We start from the raw sequence: 24,715 nt of genomic DNA on the forward strand, positions 1-24,715 counted from the left end.
TGTGGGACTAAGCCTTTATTAAGTCCCAGGGTTTCCTGCAGGCTTTCCTGCAGGGCTATGGATTGTCTAGTTTAAAGAAAACATGCATGAAGCAGGGGGACCTTACTTACGTGACTCTAGCATTGACCTTTTGGTTTTACCATGGTCAGCAGCTGCAAGTATGTTAGGTTTAGGGTTGGGGGATGGGAAACAAGCAGGCTATATTACAAACAACCACATGGGTAGGGGAAGTTTTAACTAGGCCAAAAGCGATCGAGTACCTTTGAGTTTTAAATAACTTATGTCAGGCCTAAAAATGCATGGTGAGGCAGCAACTATATTAAACTAATTTATGACACTGGGTCAAACCAGCAGACCACGCTCTTTGTCAGTCAAGAGACTCAGAATTCACAGACCAAAGCCTCCTCTCTCTCTCTTCTCTTCTCCTTCCAGAGGAGCCCACCCCACCTTCTCCCGCCCCGGCTCCCGCGGCCCTTTCGGGTGCTCATGGCACCATGGTACTGGATTTAATCTCATCTGTGTTCTGTGATCCCAAGTGTGGAGTAGGGGCTTTCAATAGGATCTGCCTCTGAGCACTCCAAGGTCCTTCGCCCAAGGAGTTTCCTTTCTTGGGCTTCCCTGTGTACCAGGAATAGGGGGTAAATGGTAACTTACGTTCATTACTGAATTAATGATTTTCTTACAACTTAGCACCTACTGTATGCCAGGCATTAGGAGTCATTTTCAGATGTATTGTCTTACCCAATTCATAGACAAGCCTTTTGAAGCTGCCCTTTTAAATCTTGTTCTAGAGTTGAAGGAACTGAAGCTAAAAGAGGTTATCCAAGTCAAATCCCCCGGGCTGGGGTAGGAGGTCAGGTGATTCCTGATTCCACAGCCAGAGCTTGTTCTGAAGTACAGCTCCTGCATGTAAATAAACACGGGGGAACAATCCTACAGAGCACAGTTCTTGCTCACGGAATTCTTTATTTCAGATCCAGGAGCCTCTCTGCCCTTAGGACAGTGGTTCTCAACCTTCCTAATGCCGTGGCCCTTTAATACAGTTCCTGGGGGTCGCAACCCACAGGTTGAGAACTGCTGCCTTAGCAGCTGTTCCAGAGCTAGACCCAACTCCCAGGAGAGGCAGACTGTGGCCCCTGCATACGGAGCCAGCCTTGGGCCCAGCTGGGACCTTGACAGAGCAGAGAAATCCTTGCTCTGGGCCAGGCAAGCACAGCTGGTGACAAGTTCTCAGCCAATGGGAGCCATTCGGATGACAGGCAGCTTTGGAGAACTGGAAGGGATGCTCCCTGAGTGTCAGTCAGAGGCTCAAGGGGAAGGTGCCAAAGGCTCCCAGGTGGCTTCAGGACTGAGGCCGCATCTCTTGGTGGGAAGCAGGAAGTCAGCTTGGCAGGGCTGCCTCCGAAGCCCCCCCAGAGAGGGGACAAGTGCTCAGGGCCTCCCTGGTGAACAATCATCCCCCTCTGGCGTGTGTCACACGTGGGCATCTAAAGTGGACTTTGGAGCTGGGAGAGCTCAGCTGGGAAGGAGCTTTGATGTGGCCTTTCTTCATGGCTTTCCTTTGTCAGCAGGGCTGTCATGTCAGGATGAGCCAGATGAAGAGGAAGCAGGTGGGAAGCAGGGTGGTGCCAGGCTTCTCAGAGGGAAGAGCAGCTCTGCCCTGGCTGAGGGCCCTTGGTGGCTGCTATGGAATCAAGGTCCACAAGCCTGTCTGGACCCTGACCTCTGGGGGCCCCCAGCTTCACGCTGGCCCACCCCAGGTCTCCCTGGCTTTTAACTAGCAAGCAGGCTTCCAGTACCAGCCCTTAGATACCAAGGGACTCCCAGCCCCTCAGGAGTAGTCCTGGCCCCCTGACCTGAGACCACTGTGCCTTGAGTACACATCTTACAGGTCACCTAGTTCTTAAAAGTCAGAATCACTTCTCTAATCCACTTCTTCTTTGGTTCCATCACCTCTGCCAGGTTCAGGCCTTCCTCAGCTGCCCCAGGACTGTTGTCACCTGTGACCTTCCAGCCTCTGGTCTGCCCTACCCATCCATCCCAGAGCCAGTTTTCTAGCATGTAGGTCATACCCCACAGCCTCATTTTGTTGTGTCTCCTCTTCCACCCAGAGCCCAAGGCTTGCTGACTCTGCTCTTGTCAACCTCTCCAGCCTTGTGCCCACTCTTTCTCTCCACCGTGGCCCCCAAGCTCAGCTACACACAGCCTCAGCCCTTCCTCAGACACGCCCACCTGTTCTGGGTGCTGAGCCTTACCTATGCTGTTCCCCCGTGTAGGACAGAATTCTCCCAGTCCCGCCTAAAGGTGCTGGTCCATCCTATTCTCCTGCTCATACTATCAACCCATGGAGCTGCTAGATTCCATCTTAGCTTCACCTTCTCTCGCAAACGTTTCCTGGTGGCTGAGCCGGGCCTGTGTCTCCCTGGGCTCTCTTTGTGCCCTGTGTACCTAACCCTGCTATTTGCCATGCTGGGCTGCATTGCTGGCAGCTGTGTCTCCTATAGAAAACTGGGCCTCCTGGAGGGCAGGGGCCATGTCTGAGTCACTTTTGTGGCTCTGCAGCCAAGCTTTCAGGGATGATAATCAGGAAGCCCTTCACCAGTTCCTACCATTCTTGGCTGAGGCAGATTACCCCCTACACAGGTAGTATAAGCTAAGATGAGTGCTGAGTCAGCAAGGAAGGGTCCCTTGAGAAGGTAGGACTTGAGCAAGGTCCTAGCCCAGTATTTCTCAGACATTTTATCTCACAGCACACTTGAACCTATACTTAAAATTCCACGGCATCCTTAAATTATGTTGATTTAAAAAAAAGAGTAAAAAAAAGAAAATACTTCCTGTGCTTTGAACATCTTTTGAAAATAATTAATGATTTTTAAAAATTTTTGCAGCACACCCAAGATCCTCTCATGGTACACCAGGGTGCTGCAGCACACTGGTTGAATATCACTATCCTAGAGGCTTGCTCTGCACCAATCCAGGGATGAGGGTGTAGATGACTGTGCCAAGGCAAGTGACTGTGGTAGATTGCACTGATGGCCCCAATGCTGCATGCTCCCTGGGTCCAAGCCCCTTGACATGTACTTTTGTATTGTTCTCCTGCTATGAATGGAGGACACCTACCTCAGCCCTGGACCCTGGATTCAGCTATGTGACTGGCTATGGCCAATGAGATACTACCAGACATGCTGCAAACAGAAGTTTGAAATAGGCTTTTACACTGGAGCCTGCCTTCTTGTGCATCTGCCATCACCATGAGACGGTGCCTTAACTAGCCTGCTGGAGGACGAGAGACATATGGAGAACAGCCACGTCATCACAGTTCCCCCAGCCGAGACTAGCCTAGGTTAGCCAATAGCCAGACAACCTCCAGAGAAGTGAGTGAGCCCAACTGAGAACTGAAAAACCACCCAGCAGAGCCCAGTCTAAATGTCTGAGTCACAGAATAATAAGTTAAATACTTACTATCTTAAGTTAGTGAATTTGGGGGAGTTTGTTATATAGCATTGTTGTGGAAACACAGTGACTATGGCCAACGTGACCAGCCTCTAGTAGGGCAGGCTTATCCACAATGGCGCCCACAGTAGGTTGGTGCATAAGGAGTCTGAACACGCCACCTTTCCTTCAGCATTGCTGACCCCTCCTTGAACTTTACAAGGTGGTTCTAGCCACCTTGAACTTTACAAGACTTCACACATGTCCTGTGTCTTTGCACATCTTGTTCCCTCCTCCTGGAACACCTGTTCCTATCTTGTCCTCTCTGAATCCTGCTTATCTTTTAAGATCCAGTTATACCCTAAAACCATTGTGAATTCACAGCCTCACAGCTATCATATATGTTTTAGGAATGGGGTGAGGTATTAAGGGAGTGGAATTCCCCATGTTCTCTCGCCACCTGCCCATACCCTGCTGTGCTCTGCCAGCTGCTTCACTGCAGCTCGTTCTCTCACATAGTTATCAAGCCACAGGGCTGTTGTATCCCCCCGAATACTAAGAGGTCCTGGCCTCTGAGGGTGTGGGCCTTGTGTACTCCCAGGTCTATCTAAGCCTTGGCACAGGCCTGGAACCCAGAAGTGTCCTGGGAATGGGTATTGAAGAGAGTTGAATAAATTTTTCATCTACTGATTTGGGAACAATATGACATGAGACTATTAAAATCCAAAGACCTATTTTCAGATCCTACTTCGCTCTGCAACATTTGGCAGGGGCCTATGCCTCTCTGAACTGGAGTCTCCCATCTGTGTAATGAAGGGTTCTGCTGACTCTTTGTCCCACTCTCTGTCAGTGCTGAGCATCTAGGAAGTGTTCCTGGGCGTCTAGTCCTCTGGCTGCTGGCTCTGGACTAGTTCATCTCACCACTCCTTGCAGGCCTGAGTTGTATGGCAGTGTCTCTGCTGCCAGCAGCCTGGCCAGTCATTTGGATGGGGTGGACTGCCAGCACCTTCCACGTCCTAACACTGGGATTTATGAAGCAGTGGGATTATGAAGCATTGGTGCTGGGAGTCATCTCTTCTAAAAACTCTGCTGGGCAAGGCTGGGTCCCTGCCTGTCTGATGGGAGAGGCCTGGCCTTTCTCCAGGAAATTTATCTACACACATACACATACTCAAAGGCCCTTCTCCTAGTAGCTTCAGCTGGGGCAATAGGAAGGAATACTGACTGGTTGTATTTTCCTTCCTTGGAATCCCTTGGAGTTAGATGAGAAGAGGAGAGGAAAAGTAGAGACTTTTCCACTCCAGCTTGTTGAAGGCAACAGGCATGAAAGCCCCCAGAAGCCAGAAGCCAGCCAGGTGCATACCTAAAGAACAGAGCTTGCTGAAATGCAGTCCAGGGAGGGAGGCAGGGCCCATCAGCTAGATCTTACTCTCTGGTCAGTATCATCTGGCCTCACCCCACCCTCGCTTCCAGGCTTTTCTGGAGTTGTGGCAGCTCCAGAGAGGCTCACTTCATGCTTCTGCCTGGAATACCAGGAAGGGAGTCTGGGGCAGGGCTCATGGCCATGTGTGGCCATGGCTGGGGCTGTAGGGTGGAGGAACACTGGGCTACCAGGCTTCCAGATAGCTCGCCACCCATGGCCAGGGCTGGCCCAATGGCAGCCTCGAAGGCTGGGCCCCTCCCTTGTCTGCCCTTATCTCAAGCAGGGAAGGCTAGAAGGAAGCATGGAGAGGCTGTGAGGAGAGGCAGAAGGGTTGCTCACTCACTCTATGCCACACCACCGCCTCTCACCCCTGGGAAAGTTAGAGACAAAGGTTAAGAGGCGGAAAGTCAGAAGCCTGAGGTTCTGGCCTGAGTGTTTGCCTTTGGTAACTGTGTGACTTTGGATGGTTCAACTCTTCCTCTGGATACCTGGATAGCTCTTCTGTAGGTAAGAGATAATGTAACACCCTCTCTGTCAAATGATCGCAGGGGTGGGAAGAACCATCTGAAACCATAAGGCTCTTTATTCATAGGAGATGTTTTTACTATTGAACCCAGACAGGTGGTCCCAGTGCACTTGAGGTCTCGTTGTGGGGCTCTCTGCAACCTGGGCTTTGAGAGGCACAGCCAGGACCTCACCTCTGCCTCCACCCTGCCTCCCCACCCCAGGTTCCCAGATAGCAGCCTCATCAGTCTCAGCACCCTCTGGGCCATCCTGGGTGGGGTGGTCAGGCAGGAAGGGAGGGAGGTATTCTTGGAGTCTGGTGAAAAGAGGAGAGGAAAATGAACCAGAAGCTCCCTATCAGGCTGACAGAGCCCCCAGGGGACAGATCAGAATAGAGTGTGAACAGGAGCAGGGGTGTGGCACTTAGACCCCCAGAGAAGGAAAGGTGGAGGTGTGGGCAGGTGCCAGGGAGAGCTTCCTGGAGGAAGGAAGGGGCTAGAGCTGGGCCTTAAAGGATGTAGTAGCTGTGCAGTGAGAATGGGCCTGGTGGATTAAGGTCACACGGTCCCAAAGGCAGGGGAACCACACTCGGTTCCTGCTCGCCTATCCCAGGTCTACAGAGCAGGGCCCGATGCACAGAAGCCCAGCATACATAAAAGGAGCCCACCACGGCAGTCGGGGCTCAAGCAGAGGTGAAGGTAGCATTGAAGCCTCAGGGGCTCCCCTTCCACTTCTATCATAGCAGCTTTTTCTCTGAAAGAAGGAACACTGATGAATGGGTGACTCAGAGCACAAGCCTGTGAGTGCTGTCAGCTTCTGCCAGAACACAGACTAATTATCAGGCCTTGGAAGCATGAAGCGTCCAACTTCCTGTCAGGGAGAGAAGAGGCCAGAGAATACTGCTCTGTCCACACTCCTCCTGGGTCAGCACAAACTGCCCCTCAGAAATAAGCCCTCCACATCCAGGGCCATATGAGCCACATAGGCCCTACAGGGGCAGAATGAGAGTTGTCAAACCCAAACTAGGGAAGAGGAAACTGAGTCCCAGGGGGGAGAAGGGCCTTGACCTACATGGCAAGGCCCAAGACTAGAAGCTGGGCCTCCTGCTCTTAGCAAGTCAGCAAAGACACTCTAACCAAATAACCTGGGGACCTGGGTCAGTGTAAACAAGTAAACTGGATAACTTCGGATCAAAGAATCCACTTTGGAATAAGATTTACACTGAGGTGTATACACGCCCACCACATGCCAGGCATAGTGCTGGATGCTTTGCACGGTGCCTCAAATCCACAAGATGAGCATCCACAAGCTCCAGATGCTTGAATAGTCTGGTCAGCTTTTCCAAACCGCTCAGGAAGGGGTAGCAGAGCTGGGTTCTGAGCAGCTGTCTCTCTCGGACCAAGGTCCTGCATAACACTGCCTGGAGACCCCAGCAAACTGATTGCAGGGCTGGGAATGGCTGGGCGAGGGAGGAAGCAGCTGTGCAGGCAGGACAGGAGCGAGGGTCCTACGGGAGGCCCCTCCCGGGCTCAGGGCCTGGCACCTCTGGGAACTGGCTCAGAAAATAACACCTCCAGCAACCATGATAACTTCTACTCTTACTGCCCTCCACTTCTACCAAACCCGCTACAGCTTTCTAGGCTAAGCAGTTAACACACATATGCTTTAGGGACACCCTCTCATTTAATTTTCAAAACAAACCTTGAAGATAAGTTCTTGTTTATTTGCATTTTGCAGATAAGGAACCTGAGGCTCAGAAGAGTAAAGTTCCTCCCCAGTCTGTCTCCAGAAGCTTCTGGAGTGTCTTCTGCAGTCTACACTGCTCATGGACTTCAGGTGGAGAGAAAGGCATCCTTCCCACACCTTGAGTTGCCTGAGAATGAGGAGGTGAGTGCCCATGTGGATGAGCCTTTTTGTTGTGTGTGTGTGTGGGAGGGGGGTGGGGTGGAGTTGTGCACAAAAAATACCATTTATATACTTGCTTTTTAAAAACATGAATATTCAATTTATTAAGAATACACATTTAAAAATATAACTTTTCTTAAGGATTAAGTCCCACTTACCAATCTTATTGTTCTATTTATAAATGTAATAAAATAAGAACAAGACCTTCGCTTTTTCTTCAATTAAAGTTTGATTAACTCAAGTTGAAAAAACTAAATTCCTTTAAACAGTCAGTGCCATTTACAATTTAATTAAATTTGCTTAAACAATTTCAGCTACATTTAAACATTTAATATATTTGATTTTCCTGTGTAACTGAAATGTCTAATTGAACAAGCAAAATCTTTTCATCATGTACTTTAAAAACTGTTGTAAATTGAATAAATTAAGATTATAAATATAGTGACTAGTGACTTTCACATTTTCTTAAATATTGCTATTCTGCTTGCAAAATTACTCTAGTTCTCCCATACTTTTCAACCGAAAATTACATGTCTGTGGCCTTCTGGTGAATGGAGCAGGCACACTTCACCTTCCCTTTCTCACTGCTTACTGATAAAAACCCGGGAATGAATACATAGAGCAGTGTTTAAAGACTGAAAAAAGAAATAACAGCATGTGGATTGGTAGAAAATGAATGCTCAAAAAATGACCCACATGGCAATGCCTTTCCTGGCATTTTCCCTCCCGTGTCTCCTGGCTCGGACAATAGAGAACCCAAATCCCAGAAACTGTGAAGTGGGCACAACCAGACAAAAAGCCCCGAGAGAAACCTCTTTTTTAGCTAGAGGGCTGGAGTCAGAGACACTTCAGGACAGAGAGCAGGGAGGAATCCAAACTTTTTTCTCTTTTACTCTCCCTGAGCACACCCCAAGGAAAGACCCCAAGATGAAGCTATACCAGGGTTTGGTAGTGTAGGACCTCAAGCTGTGAAAGAAAATCCTTTTCTCTGGCCAGAGGAATTGGGAGAAGGGGACCTTGTCAGGGTTTGGGAGAAATTCTGTTCATTTTTCTCTCTCTTTTGTCATTATTGTTATTGTTACTTCCAACCAGAGGAAATGTGCAATAATGTAGAGAGGTGTAAACGCCAGCTTTCTAGCATGAAGATTAAGAATAGGGCTTCTGAGAAATAAGGAATATGAGAGAAACCATGGCAAGCTGGAGAAGGGACTCTCTCAAACCTGTGTATGAAGTCCTGTGTATGCACAGAACTGACCCAAAGCAGTAGGCAGGTCAGGATTTGTGGTCTGAACCAAATAGGCTTGATTACTTAATAATTCAGAATGCCCTCCCACATTGTTCCATATACAAAAAGTTAGGAAAATCTCAAATACTCTCAAGGAAAAAAATAATTAGTAATCCTGGTCCTGATGTTATCCAGGTAGTGGAATTATCACATATAAAGTTTAAAGCAGCTATTATAACCACAGTCCATAAAGCAAGAAAGGTGATCTTAGAATGAATGGAAAGGTAGTTCTCAGAAAAGACATTAAAAAAAAAAAAAAAAGAAGAAAGAAACAAAAACTGTTGGAAAAAAAGAACCAAATGGACATTTTATCACTAAAAACAAAATAACTGAAATAAAAAATTCTCTCAAGAGCAAAATAAGGATGGCAGAGGAAAGAGGCAATGAATTTGAACATAGATCAATAGAAATTATCTAATCTGGACCACACAGAGAAAACAGATTGAAAAGAATGGACAGAGCTTCAGGGACTTGTGAGACAATATCAGGAGGCCTAATATTTATGTTGTTTATGTCTCTCCACAGAAAGGGAGAAAAGGCTTGGAGTAGAAAAAAAAAGTTTGAAGAAATCATGGCAGAAAACTTCCCAAATTTGATGAAAAGCCATAAATTTATCATTTCAATAAGCTCGGTAAAACCCCCCAAAATGACAAATTGAAAGAAAATCTGACCCAAACATATCTTAAACTGCTGCAAACAAAGGATAAAATAGTTTGAAAGCACCCAGAGGAAAGCCATACATTACACCCTGGGGAACAACAATTAAAATGACTACTGAGTTCACATCGGAAACCACTGAAGCCAGAAGACAGTGGAACAACATCTTTAAATTGCTGAAAGAAAAATAAAAAAAAATAGAATAACTGCCAACCTGGAATTCTACATCCAGTTTAAAATATCTTTTTTAAGGCAAAATAAAACATTTTTAGATGAAGAAAAACTGAGAAAATTCATTGCCAGCTTGCCAGCTCTAAAAGAAATGCTAGAGGAAATTCTTTAGGAGAAAGAGAAAAGATACCAAAAGGAAACTCAGAACTTTAGGCATAAGAGAAGAGAACAAAGTGATAAAAGCTTAGTAAATATAATAGACTATCTTCTTCTTACATACAGTAAAATATGTATGACTGTTGAAAGCAAAAATAACATTAGGTGATTGGCTTTTCACCATCTATAGAGGCAATAAATATGACTACAGCATAAGAGAAGGTGAGGAACAGAACCACATGGCTTCAAGGTTTCTACATTTCACTTGAAGGGGTAAAATGTTGACTCTAAGTAGTTCATGAAAAGTTAGGGGTGTACATTATAATCCTTAGAACAATCGTTTTTAAAACTGCATAGAGGATTAAATTAGAGTGGAGAGCAAGATGGCGGCCGAATAACAGCTTCCTTGTATCTGGGCACCGTGAGTCTGGGCAGATAGGACTCCAGGCATCTCTGGCTGGTGGGATCTGCCTATAATCACCCCTGTGAGGATACAGAGAGTCAGCGAGAGACTTCTGGACCCCAAGAGGAGGACTAAAACAGTGGAAAACCGGCAAGTGGTCGCATGTGTTCAATCGGTCTAACCCGCCCGCAACTGCATGAGAACTTAAAGAGCAAGAGGAAGTGAAAGGAAAATTAGGGCAAGGAAACAGATAAAAGAAATCACTCATGAGGAAGAGTCAGCAGAAAACCCCAGGCAACATGAAGAACCAGTCCAGAACAACCCCACCAAGGGACCATGAGGTAGCTACTGCAGAGGATTCCACTGATAAAGAAATGTTAGGAATGACAGAAAGGGAATTTAGAATACACATGATGAAAACAATGAAAGAAATTATGGAAACAATGAAGGAAACTGCTAATAAAGTGGAAAATAACCAAAAGGAAATCCAAAAACAGAATCAAATAAGAGATGAACGATATGAAGAATATAAAAAGCATATAGCAGAGCTGAAGGAACTGAAACAGTCAATTAGGGAACTTAAAGATGCAATGGAAAGTATGAGAAACAGGTTAGACCATGCAGAAGAAAGAATTTCTGAGGTAGAAGACAAAGTTCTTGAGATAACTCAGATAGTAAAAGAGGCAGAAAAGAAGAGAGAGAAAGCAGAACATTCACTGTCAGAATTATGGGACTTTATGAAGAGTTCCAACATACAAGTTATAGGAATCCCAGAAGGGGAAGAAGACTGCCCCAGAGGAATGGAAGCCATACTAGAGAATATTATAAAAGAAAATTTCCCAAATACCACCAAAGATTCTGACACACTGCTTTCAGAGGGATATCGGACCCCAGGTTGCCTCAACTCTAACCGAGCTTCTCCAAGACACATTGTGATGAACCTGTCCGAAGTCAAGACAAAAGAAAAGATTCTGCAAGCTGCCAGGAGTAAGCGCCAGTTGACCTACAGGGGCAAATCCATCAGCGTGACCGCAGACTTCTCTAATGAAACTTTCCAAGCAAGAAGACAATGGTCATCTACCTTTAATCTACTTAAACAGAACAGTTTCCAGCCCAGAATTCTGTACCCTGCTAAGCTAAGCTTAAAAATTGATGGAGAAATCAAATCATTTACAGATATACAAACATTGAGAAAATTCACCACAATAAGACCAGCTCTACAGGAAATACTTCAACCTGTTCTGCACACTGACCACCACAATGGATCAGCAGCAAAGTAAGAACTCAGAAATCAAAGGACAGAACCTAACCTCCACACTGATGCAAAAGATAAAACTAAGCAATGGACTCTCACAAAATAAGATGAATAGAATACTACCACACTTATCAATTATCTCAATAAATGTTAATGGCTTGAATTCCCCACTGAAGAGACATAGATTGGCTGACTGGATTAAAAAACACAAGCCATCCATCTGCTGTCTGCAAGAAACACACCTGGCTTCAAAAGACAAATTAAAGCTCCGAGTCAAGGGTTGGAAGACAATTTTTCAGGCAAATGGCATTCAGAAGAAAAGAGGAGTTGCAATCTTATTTTCAGATTCATGTGGATTTAAAGCAACTAAAGTCAAAAAAGACAAAGATGGTCACTTTATATTGGTCAAGGGAAAAATACAACAAGAAGATGTTTCAATTCTAAATATTTATGCACCCAATTTAAATGCTCCCAGATTCTTGAAACAGACCTTACTGAGTCTGAGCAATATGATATCTGATAATACCATAATAACAGGGGACTTTAACACTCCTCTTACAGAGCTAGACAGATCCTCTAAACAGAAATTAAACAAAGATATAAGAGATTTAAATGAGACCCTACAACAACTGTGCTTGATAGACGCATATAAAACCCTCCATCCCGAAGATAAAGAATATACATTCTTCTCATCACCCCATGGAACATTTTCCAAAATTGATCATATCCTGGGACACAGAACAAATATCAACAGAATCAAAAGAATTGAAATTTTACCTTGTATCTTCTCAAACCATAAGGCACTAAAGGTGGAACTCAACTCTAACAAAAACGCTCAACCCCACACAAAGGCATGGAAATTAAACAATCTTCTGTTGAATAACAGATGGGTGCAGGAAGAAATAAAACAGGAAATCATTAACTTCCTTGAGCATAACAACAATGAAGACACAAGCTACCAAAACCTGTGGGATACTGCAAAAGCAGTTCTGAGAGGAAAATTCATCTCTTCAGATGCCTACATTTGAAAAACAGAAAGAGAGCGCATCAACAATCTCACAAGCCATCTTATGGAATTGGAAAAAGAACAATCTAAGCCTAAACTCAGTAGAAGAAAAGAAATCTCCAAAATCAAATCAGAGATCAATGAAATTGAAAACAAAATAATCATTCAGAAAATTAATGAAACAAGAAGTTGGTTTTTTGAAAAAATAAATAAAATAGATAAACCATTGGCCAGACTAACAAGAAATAGAAAAGTAAAATCTCTAGTAACCTCAATCAGAAATGATAAAGGGGAAATAACAACTGATCCCACAGAGATACAAGAGATCATCTCTGAATACTACCAGAAACTCTATGCCCAGAAATTTGACAATGTGAAAGAAATGGATCAATATTTGGAATCACACCCTCTCCCTAGACTTTGCCAGGAAGAAATAGAGCTCCTGAACAGACCAATTTCAAGCACTGAGATCAAAGAAACAATAAAAAATAGTCCAACCAAAAAATGCCCTGGTCCAGATGGCTTCACACCAGAATTCTATCAAACCTTCAAGAAAGAGCTTATTCCTGTACTGCAGAAATTATTCCAAAAAATTGAGGAAGAAGGAATCTTCCCGAACACATTCTATGAAGCAAACATCACCCTGATACCAAAACCAGGAAAAGACCCAAACAAAAAGGAGAATTTCAGACCAATCTCATTCATGAATATAGATGCAAAAATTCTCAACAAAATCCTAGCCAGTAGATTACAGCTTATCATCAAAAAAGTCATTCATCATGATCAAGTAGGCTTCATCCCAGGGATGCAAGGCTGGTTTAACATATGCAAGTCCATAAACGTTATCCACCATATTAACAGAGGCAAAAATAAAGATCACATGATCCTCTCAATAGATGCAGAAAAAGCATTTGATAAAATCCAGCATCCTTTTCTAATTAGAACACTGAAGAGTATAGGCACAGGTGGCACATTTCTAAAACTGATTGAAGCTATCTATGACAAACCCACAGCTAATATTTTACTGAATGGAGTAAAACTGAAAGCTTTTCCTCTTAGAACTGGAACCAGACAAGGTTGTCCTCTGTCACCTTTACTATTCAACATAGTGCTGGAAGTTCTAGCCAATACAATTAGGCAAGACAAGGAAATAGAGGGAATCCAAATGGGAGCAGAGGAGGTCAAACTCTCACTCTTTGCTGACGACATGATCTTATACTTAGAGAACCCCAAAGACTCAACCACAAGACTCCTAGAAGTCATCAAAAAATACAGTTATGTTTCAGGATATAAAATCAATGTCCACAAGTCAGTAGCCTTTGTATACACCAATAACAGTCAATATGAGAAGCTAATTAAGGACACAACTCCCTTCACCATAGTTTCAAAGAAAATGAAATACCTAGGAATATACCTAACGAAGGAGGTGAAGGACCTCTATAAAGAAAACTATGAACTCCTCAGAAAGGAAATAGCAGAGGATATTAACAAGTGGAAGAACATACCATGCTCATGGATGGGAAGAATCAACATTGTTAAAATGTCTATACTTCCCAAAGCAATCTACCTATTCAATGCCATTCCTATGAAAATACCAACATCGTACTTTCAAGATTTGGAGAAAATGATTCTGCATTTTGCATGGAACCGGAAAAAAACCCGTATAGCTAAGGCAGTTTTTAGTAATAAAAATAAAGCTGGGGGCATCAGCATACCAGATTTTAGTCTGTACTACAAAGCCATAGTGCTCAAGACAGCATGGTACTGGCACAAAAACAGAGACATAGACACTTGGAATTGAATTGAAAACCAAGAAATGAAACTAACATCTTACAACCACCTAATCTTCGATAAACCAAACAAGAACATACCTTGGGGGAAAGACTCCCTATTCAAAAAATGGTGTTGGGAGAACTGGATGTCTGCATGTAAAAGACTGAAACTGGACCCACACCTTTCCCCACTCACAAAAATTGATTCAAGATGGATAAAGGACTTAAATTTAAGGCATGAAACAATAAAAATCCTCAAAGAAAGCATAGGAAAAACACTGGAAGATATTGGCCTGGGGAAAGACTTCATGAAGAAGACTGCCATGGCAATTGCAACAACAACAAAAATAAACAAATGGGACTTCATTAAACTGAAAAGTTTCTGTATAGCTAAGGAGACAATAACCAAAGCAAAGAGACAACCTACACAATGGGAAAGGATATTTGCATATTTTCTTTTTTTTTTTTTTTATTGTTGGGGATTCATTGAGGGTACAATAAGCCAGTTACACTGATTACAATTGTTAGGTAAAGTCCCTCTTGCAATCATGTCTTGCCCCCATAAAGTGTGACACACACTAAGGCCCCACCCCCCTCCCTCCATCCCTCTTTCTGCTTCCCCCCCCCCATAACCTTAATTGTCATTAATTGTCCTCATATTAAGATTGAGTACATAGGATTCATGCTTCTCCATTCTTGTGATGCTTTACTAAGAATAATGTCTTCCACTTCCATCCAGGTTAATACGAAGGATGTAAAGTCTCCATTTTTTTTAATGGCTGAATAGTATTCCATGGTATACATATACCACAGCTTGTTAATCCATTCCTGGGTTGGTGGGCATTTAGGCTCTTTCCACATTTTGGCGATTGTAAGTTGAGCTGCAATAAACAGTCTAGTACAAGTGTCCTTATGATAAAAGGATTTCTTTCCTTCTGGGTAGATGCCCAGTAATGGGATTGCAGGATCGAATGGGAGGTCTAGGTTGAGTGCTTTGAGGTTTCTCCATACTTCCTTCCAGAAAGGTTGTACTAGTTTGCAGTCCCACCAGCAGTGTAAAAGTGTTCCCTTCTCTCCACATCCATGCCAGCATCTGCAGTTTTGAGATTTTGTGATGTGGGCCATTCTCACTGGGGTTAGAGGATATCTCAGGGATGTTTTGATTTGCATTTCTCTAATATATAGAGATGATGAACATTTTTTCATGTGTTTGTTAGCCATTCATCTGTCGTCTTTAGAGAAAGTTCTATTCATGTCTCTTGCCCATTGATATAAGGGATTGTTGGCTTTTTTCATGTGGATTAATTTGAGTTCTCTATAGATCCTGGTTATCAAGCTTTTGTCTGATTGAAAATATGCAAATATCCTTTCCCATTGTGTGGGTTGTCTCTTTGCTTTGGTCATTGTCTCCTTAGCTGTACAGAAGCTTTTCAGTTTAATGAAGTCCCATTTGTTTATTTTTGTTGTTGTTGGCAATTGCCATGGCAGTCTTCTTCATGAAGTCTTCCCCCAGGCCAATATCTTCCAGTGTTTTTCCTATGCTTTCTTTGAGGATTTTTATTGTTTCATGCCTTAAATTTAAGTCCTTTATCCATCTTGAGTCAATTTTCGTGAGTGGGGAAAGGTGTGGGTCCAGTTTCAGTCTTTTACATGTAGACATCCAATTCTCCCAACACCATTTATTGAATAGGGAGTCTTTCCCCCAAGGTAAGTTCTTGTTTGGTTTATCGAAGATTAGGTGGTTGTAAAATGTTAGTTTCATTTCTTGGTGTTCAATTCGATTCCAAGTGTCTATGTCTCTGTTTTTGTGCCAGTACCATGCTGTCTTGACCACTATGGCTTTGTAGTACAGACTAAAATCTGGTATGCTGATGCCCCCAGCTTTATTTTTGTTACTAAGAACTGCCTTAGCTATACGGGGTTTTTTCCGGTTCCATACAAAACACAGAATCATTTTTTCCAAATCTTGAAAGTACGATGTAGGTACTTTGATAGGAATGGCATTGAATAGGTAGATTGCTTTGGGAAGTATAGACATTTTAACAATGTTGATTCTTCCCATCCATGAGCATGGTGTGTTCTTCCATTTGTTAATATCCTCTGCTATTTCCTTTCTGAGGAGTTCATAGTTTTCTTTATAGAGGTCCTTCACCTCCTTCGTTAGGTATATTCCTAGGTATTTCATTTTCTTTGAAACTATGGTGAAGGGAGTTGTGTCCTTAATTAGCTTCTCATCTTGACTGTTATTGGTGTATACAAAGGCTACTGACTTGTGGACATTGATTTTATATCCTGAAACATTATTGTATTTTTTGATGACTTCTAGGAGTCTTGTGGTTGAGTCTTTGGGGTTCTCTAAGTATAAGATCATGTCGTCAGCAAAGAGTGAGAGTTTGACCTCCTCTGCTCCCATTTGGATTCCCTCTATTTCCTTGTCTTGCCTAATTGTATTGGCTAGAACTTCCAGCACTATGTTGAATAGTAAAGGTGACAGAGGACAACCTTGTCTGGTTCCAGTTCTAAGAGGAAAAGCTTTCAGTTTTACTCCATTCAGTAAAATATTGGCTGTGGGTTTGTCATAGATAGCTTCAATCAGTTTTAGAAATGTGCCACCTATGCCTATACTCTTCAGTGTTCTAATTAGAAAAGGATGCTGGATTTTATCAAATGCTTTTTCTGCATCTATTGAGAGGATCAGATATTTGCATATTTTCAATCAGACAAAAGCTTGATAACTAGGATCTATAGAGAACTCAAATTAATCCACATGAAAAAAGCCAACAATCCCATATATAAATGGGCAAGAGACATGAATAGAACCTTCTCTAAAGATGACAGATGAATGGCTAACAAACACATGAAAATATGTTCATCATCTCTATGTATTAGAGAAATGCAAATCAAAACAACCCTGAGATATCCTCTAACCCCAGTGAGAATGGCCCACATCACAAAATCTCAAAACTGCAGATGCTGGAAGAGATGGATGTGGAGAGAAGGAAACACTTTTACACTGCTGGTGGGACTGCAAACTAGTACAACCTTTCTGGAAGGAAGTATGGAGAAACCTCAAAGCACTCAAGCTAGACCTCCCATTTGATCCTGCAATCCCATTACTGGGCATCTACCCAGAAGGAAAAAAATCCTTTGATCATAAGGACACTTGTACTAGACTGTTTATTGCAGCTCAATTTACAATCGCCAAAATGTGGAAAGAGCCTAAAGGCCCACCAACCCAGGAATGGATTAACAAACTGTGGTATATGTATACCATGGAATACTATTCAGCCATTAAAAAAAATGGAGACTTTACATCCTTTGTATTAACCTGGATGGAAGTGGAAGACATTATTCTTAGTAAAGCATCACAAGAATGGAGAAGCATGAATCCTATGTACTCAATTTTGATATGAGGACAATTAATGACAATTAAGGTTATGGGGGGGAAGGAAAAGCAGAAAGAGGGACGGAGGGAGGGTGGTGGGGCCTTGGTGTGTGTCACACTTTATGGGGGCAAGACATGATTGCAAGAGGGACTTTGCCTAACAATTGCAATCAGGCTTATTGTACCCTCAATGAATCCCCAACAATAAAAAAAAAAAAACTGCATAGAAAGATATAGTCAAAAAGCCAACAGAGAAATAAAAATGAAATACTAAAACAACATTCAATATTCCAAAAGAAATCAGAAAGGGGGAAAGAGAAATGAAAAACAGAGGGGGAAAAACAAAGTCAATAAAATGGTAGATCCAAACCTAACTATATCAACAAACATATTATATATAAATGGTTTAAAACACACCAATTAGAAGAGATTTTCACACTAGATATTTTTACAAAATAAGACCCAAATATATGCTACCTACAAGAAACTCACTTTAAGTGTAATGACATAGGTTAGAAGTTAAAAGTTTGTGAAAAAAATAAAATAAAATACATTAATTTTTAAATAAGCTGCAACAGCTAAATTAATATCAGGCAAAATAGACTCCTGATGAAAGAAATGTATCAGAGATTAAGAGGAATATGACACAATGGTAAAAGGATTGATTGATGTAGAAGTTGTTACAATCCTAAAGGTGTATGCACTCAACAATAGCACTTTAAAATACATGAAGCAAAAACCTGATAGAACTAGAAAGAGAAATAGGCAAACCCAGTTATACTTGGAGACTTCAATGCCCAACTATCACCAACTAATAGAAAAATAGAGAAAAAAAATCAGTGAGGATGTAAAAGACTCGAACACTATCAACCAACTTGATCTAATTGACATTTGTTGACAGCTCTATCACCAACAGCAGAATCCACATTCTTTTCTTTTCTTTCTTTTTTTTTTGAGACAGTGCCTCAAGGTGTTGCCCTCAGTAGAGTGTCGTGGTGTCACAGCTCACAGCAACCTCCAACTCCTGGGCTTAAGCAATTCTCTTGCCTCAGCCTCCCAAGTAGCTGGGACTACAGGAGCCTGCCACAATGCCCAGTTATTTTTTGGTTGTGGCTGTCATTGTTTTGCAGGCTTGGGCTGGCGTCAAACCTGCCGTCTCTGGTGTATGTGGCTGGTGCCTTAGCCGCTTTAGCTACAGGCGCTGAGCCAGAATGCACATCTTTTCAAGTTGTTCCAGTATAGACCATATGCTAGTTCTTAAAAGAAACTTTAACAAATTTAAAAGAATTGAATTCATGCAAAGTATTTTCTCTGACAACAATGAAATTAAACTTGAAATAAATAACAGATATCTGGAACCACCCCCCTCAGTATTGGAAATTAAACGATACACTTCAAAATAATCCATGGGTCAAAGCCATGAGTTTGAGGAGCTGGGATACCAGCCCAAGAAGTTTGGCCCATGCTGTTAACCTGGGCCAAATGGCCTCTCAGGGTTTTTCAGATCCTCAAATGCCAGGCTAAGGGCTTCAAAATTCACACTGTATTTAATGGATAAGCATTTAAGAATTTTCTCATGTAAGGCAGAGCACTATTTGCAAATAGATGAAGTTGGGTGTCATTTGGGGAGTGGACAGGGAAAGAGGGAAGACAAATGGCTTTCTGCCTTACCTAGAAGACAAAGTGAAATAAGAGAGTTTAGATTTGTTAAGATTTCTGAAGTGAGACATCTTATGGTTTTGGTTTTTTCGTTTGGTTGTGTGTGAGAGAGAGAGAGTGCACGTGCATGCTTGGGTCCATGCATATGTTTGACACAGAGTTTCATTCTGCCACCTGGGTAGAATGCCATGGTGTCATAATTCACAGCAACCTCAGACTATGAGGCTCAAGTCATCCTCCTGCCTCAGCCTCCCAAGTAGCTGGGACTATAGGTGCCCACCACAACGCCACCTAGTTTTTCTATTTTTGATAGAGATGGGGTCTCACTCTTGCTCAGGCTGGTCTTGAACTTCTGAACTCAAGGGATCTAAACTCAAGGGATCTCCACCCGCCTCAGCCTCCCAGAGTGCTAGGATTACAGGTGTAAGCCACTGTGCTCAGCCTGAAGTGAGACATCTTATAAACAGGGCCCATCATTCCTTTTTCATGGAGGTTATTTCTACGGTCTTCCTAGGTTCTACACCTGCTGGTGAACTGGCCACTCTGAACGGGGGAGCATGTCTCCACCACCAAACAGGGGCTTTGTGAGGACAAAGGCCATGTCATCTTTTAAAAATAGGAGTTTCCCAAGGCATAACTGGCTTGTGGCTCTGAACGAGTTACTTAACCTCTTTATGCCTCAATTTCTCCTCTGTGCAATAGGGATGACGTCAGCCAACTGGCCTTGGGCTTAGCCACTTGGAGGAAATGTTGGCAGGGAATGTGAACTCCTGACTCCTAGTAGCTGCCATGGGACTAAAAGAGAGGTAGGGGTGTACCTCTAGTTCACAGTAAAGTCTGGAGGTAGGCCTTAGCATGACAAGCTGTGGGACTCCTGCCTCCAGGGCCCCAAAGTGGGGGCAGGGTAGGGCACATTAAATAGGCTTTGAGGAGACTTTAATCAACAGTGATGACGGGGAGGGTTTCTGTTCTCTTTGAAGCAGCAGAAAGATCAATCCTCCTTCTTATCTCAGCCTGTCTGCACAGAGGCATCACGTGCTTTTGCAGCTGCAGCTGCCCGCTCTCGGAGAAGGCGAGAACAGAGGAGGAAAAGCCCACCCCAGCCCTGCCCCCTCTCCCCACCTCCCTGCCCAGACCTGGGGCTGAACAGAGTCTGCCCCTTTCTGGCCTCCCCTTGACCTGGCCTCGGAAGGAGGGAAAGAAAAAAAGAACACTTGTGCATGGGAAATAAGACCTTCCACAACTCTTTGCTCAAATTTTCTCAAGGGTCCCCCCTTACCTGGGAACTCCCTCTCTTTTCTTCAAAGTCTGGCTTTAAAACATGACCATTTTGTTGAGATTTACAGACACTGGGCCAGGAGGCAGGAGACCGGATTCTAGATACAGGTATGCCTTTGATTTACTGTGTGACCTTGAGCAAGTTACTGCCCCTCTCTGGAGCTTAATTCTGCATCTGTGAAGTAGAGTTGCTAGAAATGTATTTTAGGGCTCCATTTAAATCTCTGTGGTGAAGACCAAGCCCTGGCCAGGGCCAGAGTTCAATGTGGGTTCAGATTATAGATTTCTCTTTCTCAGATCCTGCCACAGAGGAATTTCTGTCATAACCCTTGACCTCACTGACTCCTTCTTGCCTAGGCTCTGTGTTCTTCTGCATAATCCCATTAGTGGAGAGAGCTGCTTAGCTAATGGAGCAGCGTCCTGAGTCTGCCCATGAGGGGCAGCAACAAGTCCCATCAGCGCTGCCTCTGTCCGGCTTGCTGAAGAACTATAGGATGGCAAATAACCAGAGGAAGAGGATTGCAGGGTCCCTCTGTCCCTGAGGGCTGGGAGGGAATAGGACATGAGGCAGCGCAGGGAGGAGCTGGACTGGGAGCAAGGGATGAGGGGACCCATGTCCTGGACCGTCTTCCTCTGCGCGTTGTGTGTTTATGCCCACACCGGGCGGGGAGTTTGGGTTGCAGCTCCTCTCCGGCTGACAAGCGAAAGAGTTTCAGACACAGAGGAAGTGAGATCCCTGACTTGTCTCCTATCCCCCACAGCAGGCCCCAAAGACAAAGGGCGGTGGCCACCAGAATCCCACTTCTCCAAGCAGACCCAGTGAGCATATGTTACTTCTGGCATCAGCCTTTCAAGGATCCCAGTAATACGCTTCCTGTACCCAGTCTCCAGAACACTGTCAAAACTGCCTTTCAGGCCAGATCCAGAGTCTCCCAGAGCCTTCCATGGTGTTAAAGCAGTATTTTTCAACCTTTTTTTTTTTTTTTTTTATCTCACAGCACACTTCAACCTATAGTTAAACTTCCACAGCACACTTCAATTATATTGATCAAAAAGAGAGAGAGAGTAAAAAAAGAAATACTGTGTTCTGAACTTCTTTCAAAAATCACTCATTAATGATCTTTAAGAATTTGCACAGCACACCTAAGATCGTCTCACAGCACACTGATATGCTGCAGCACATGGGTTGAAAATCACCGGTACAGAGGCTAGAACAGTCCCCCCAAAAGGGAATAAAATGGGAAACAAAGTAGAAAGAAGTATGCGCAGTCCCCCTGCCTGATGCCGAAGTGTGCCAGGCAGGACCCGGAACCACCTCTGTGCCTCTAGACCTGAGGGTATCAGTTTTGATCTTCAGCACCCTCCTTCTCCTCCCCTAGCCCCAACTCAGTGTCCCTGTTGTCACTCCAGGGACCTGGGATCTCCTGCTCTGCCCCATCCCTTATGAACATTGCCGTTTAGGACACCTCCAAGGTCAGCCCTTTGCCCAGTAGCCCTACTCCCCTGTTGCCCCCCTGACTGGGATCTCTCCAGAGACAGGAATCATCTGTGAATTACTGGCATGACCAGTGAGGCCCAGGGGTGCGATCCCTGCCACTCTGCCCAGGTTTTTGTGGCCGTAGGGTAGGCATGTTTGTGCATGCATATGCTCAGCTGTCCCCAACCTTTTTGACACCAGGGACTGGTTTCATGGAGGACAATATTTCCCAGACCAGTGGGGGTGGGGGTGAGAATTGTTTGGGGATGATTCAAGCACATTACATTTATTGTTCACTTTATTTCTATTACTGCATTGTAATATATAATAAAAAATTATACAACTCACCATAATAGAGAATCATTGGGAGCCCTGAGCTCGTTTTCCTGCAACTAGATGGTCTAAACTCTAGCATCAACACGTCAGCTCCACCCCAGATCACCAGGCCTTAGAGTCTCGTAAGGAGAGCACACCCTAGATCTCTCGCATGCACGGTTCACAGTAGGGTCTGCTCTACTGTGAGAATTAATGTCGCTGCTGATCTGATAGGAGGCGGAGCTTAGGCAGTGATGTGAGCCATGGGGAGCAGCTGTAAATACAAATGAAGCTTCGCTGGCTCGCCCCCCACTGCTCACCTCCAGCTGTGAGGCCCAGTTCCTAACAGGTACTAGTCCATGGCCCAAGGGTTGGGGACCACAGGCACACACACTTCAGAGTGCAAGTGTTGCACAGAAGTGAGGTGCTTGATTTCTTCTGTGTCTTGGGACACGTGTCAGTGCAGGTCTGCCACAGCCTGTTCTATGTACATTTATATGCACATTTTGTGGGGCTGTTTGTGTCTCTGTGGATCTAATGTGTTGGAAAGTGAACACTGAAGCATATGGTCCTGCATTTTATGGGGCTTATGCACTCCTAAATTTGAGGGTGTAATGTCTAGTTTGCAGGATAGCATGTGTGTCCAAGGGCAATGTGCGCTGGGTACCTGTGAGTGCTGAAGCTTTTGGCCACTTCTCCTTCACCTGGAGGAGCTTCCTGTTGGCTCCGGCCTCGCTGCCTCTCCCTCACTAGAAGAAGAGCTGGACCCTTGACCAAACAGCCCATCTGAGGTCAAGGACCAGCAGCAATCTCAGTGATCACAGCTGTGCCCTGTGCCTTGAGGTCTGACCCAGGTGGCCACAGAGGTGAGAGAGGCTGGAAAATTGCAGGAATAAGCTTCTTGGGGTATTCAAGGTCAGCCTGGGTATGCGCTGGAGCAAATAATAACACCAAAAACTGCCATTTAGTGCATGTTCAGGCTACATCGGATACTGTGCCGAGCATTTTGCAGACATTACTTAAGCCACACAACAATTCTATGAAGTATCTCATTTTACAGATAAGAAAACTGGGGAATGACTTTTCAAGTCATCTGGAAAATCAAATGACTTGCCTGGACCATGTAACAAGTAAGTTATAAGACTGGGATCTGAATGCAGATCTGTTTAACTCTGAAACTCTTGCTTTTCTCTCCCCATTCGGATCTATGGCTTATTGCAGAAAGAAAAGAAAATGGAGCTCATCTCCCTCAAAACCCACACTTACCCAATGGATGCGTTTGGCTTGTTAGAAACAAGCCTTTGTTTTACAGAGGAGTTTGACTTTATGCGCCTGGATTTAAGATCCAGAACTCCCTGTTGGAGAGAAAACAAAGGCGAGGGGGGCAGAGGAAAATAATGGGTCTCCACCCAGAGATGGTGTCCTGGAGCCAATGGAGAGACACATCTCTGAGCTTTGATGAAGCAGAGAGTTTGAATTACAGACTTTAGTCCGCGCCTTGTGTCCTGGAGCCCAGTCACGTGGATGGCGAGGTTCCTGTGGCTGGCTCTTGTGGCTCCTTTGGAAGACTGCTTCGTGGTCACCCTGGGGATGAGGGTGCTGAGGAAGTAACCCAGCTGAGCAATCAGGGCCACCCTTGGTCACACAGCTGCTCTCGCCTGCACTGGGAGACTCTGCTTATTTCCTTCTTTCCTGGATTTAACTTGCAGGAAAAATGCATTATTTTTTCATTAAAAATTCATTTCAAAATGGATAGCCTTCAGAGACGTAATTAGCCACGTTATTTCTCTCCATTAGCAATCCCCTGGCATTTGCTGGAATTTCTTGTCCTTTTTCCTCTCCATTTCACTCCTTCCATGCTCTTAATAATCTAGGTTGCAATACTTCCCCACCCCCACCCCAATCACCACCACATACTCTGTTTTTAGACTGAATAACTATTTTAAAATCTGGAGAGGGAGTTATAGCAAGCTTCCCCCCCCCCCCCCCCCGACTGGGCTGTAGGATTACAGTCCCCGGAGCCAGCACAGAGCTCCAAGATGCCCACTGCTGCCAACAGGCTGGGGGAAGCAGCACCGTGTGACACGGAAACAGCCTGGCTAATAGCAAAGCTGGGCAGAGCTAGGAAAGCTCCTGCTCCCCACATATTGCCCAGGTGATTCCAGGCAAGTAACTTAACCTCTCTGAGTTTCTGTTGCCCCTATAGGGTGTTCAAGGTAGGCACTCACATACTCGAGGTATATAGCAAGTGCTCACGAAAAGGCAGCTATAGTTGGGAGGTACAGCTGGGGTTGGGAAGCCTAGCCGTGAACAGGAGATGTGGGTGGTGGGAAAGGCACAGCCTTGGCTAGGTGAGTTAGAGCTACCCACTTGGCACTGCCCCCAGGAGCCTAGGTGGGGGACAGGTAGCAGGGAGAGCCATGAGAAGGCCCCCTCAAGAAGCAGGACTGAGTGCACTGGGTGGAGAGAGCTGTCAGGCTCAGCCTCAGCTGCCTGAGACCGAGTGCTTCTCTGTTGAGTTGCTCCTATGGATTATATCTGGCACCCATGAGAGCTGCCCAGGAGGTGGCCTCCCCAAGACTTTGGGGATGGCCCAAAGTGCAGCCAATAACTTCTTGGCATTCTAACTAGC

The sequence above is a fragment of the Nycticebus coucang genome, chromosome 6 (assembly GCF_027406575.1).
Source record: "Nycticebus coucang isolate mNycCou1 chromosome 6, mNycCou1.pri, whole genome shotgun sequence".
NCBI lineage: Eukaryota > Metazoa > Chordata > Mammalia > Primates > Lorisidae > Nycticebus > Nycticebus coucang.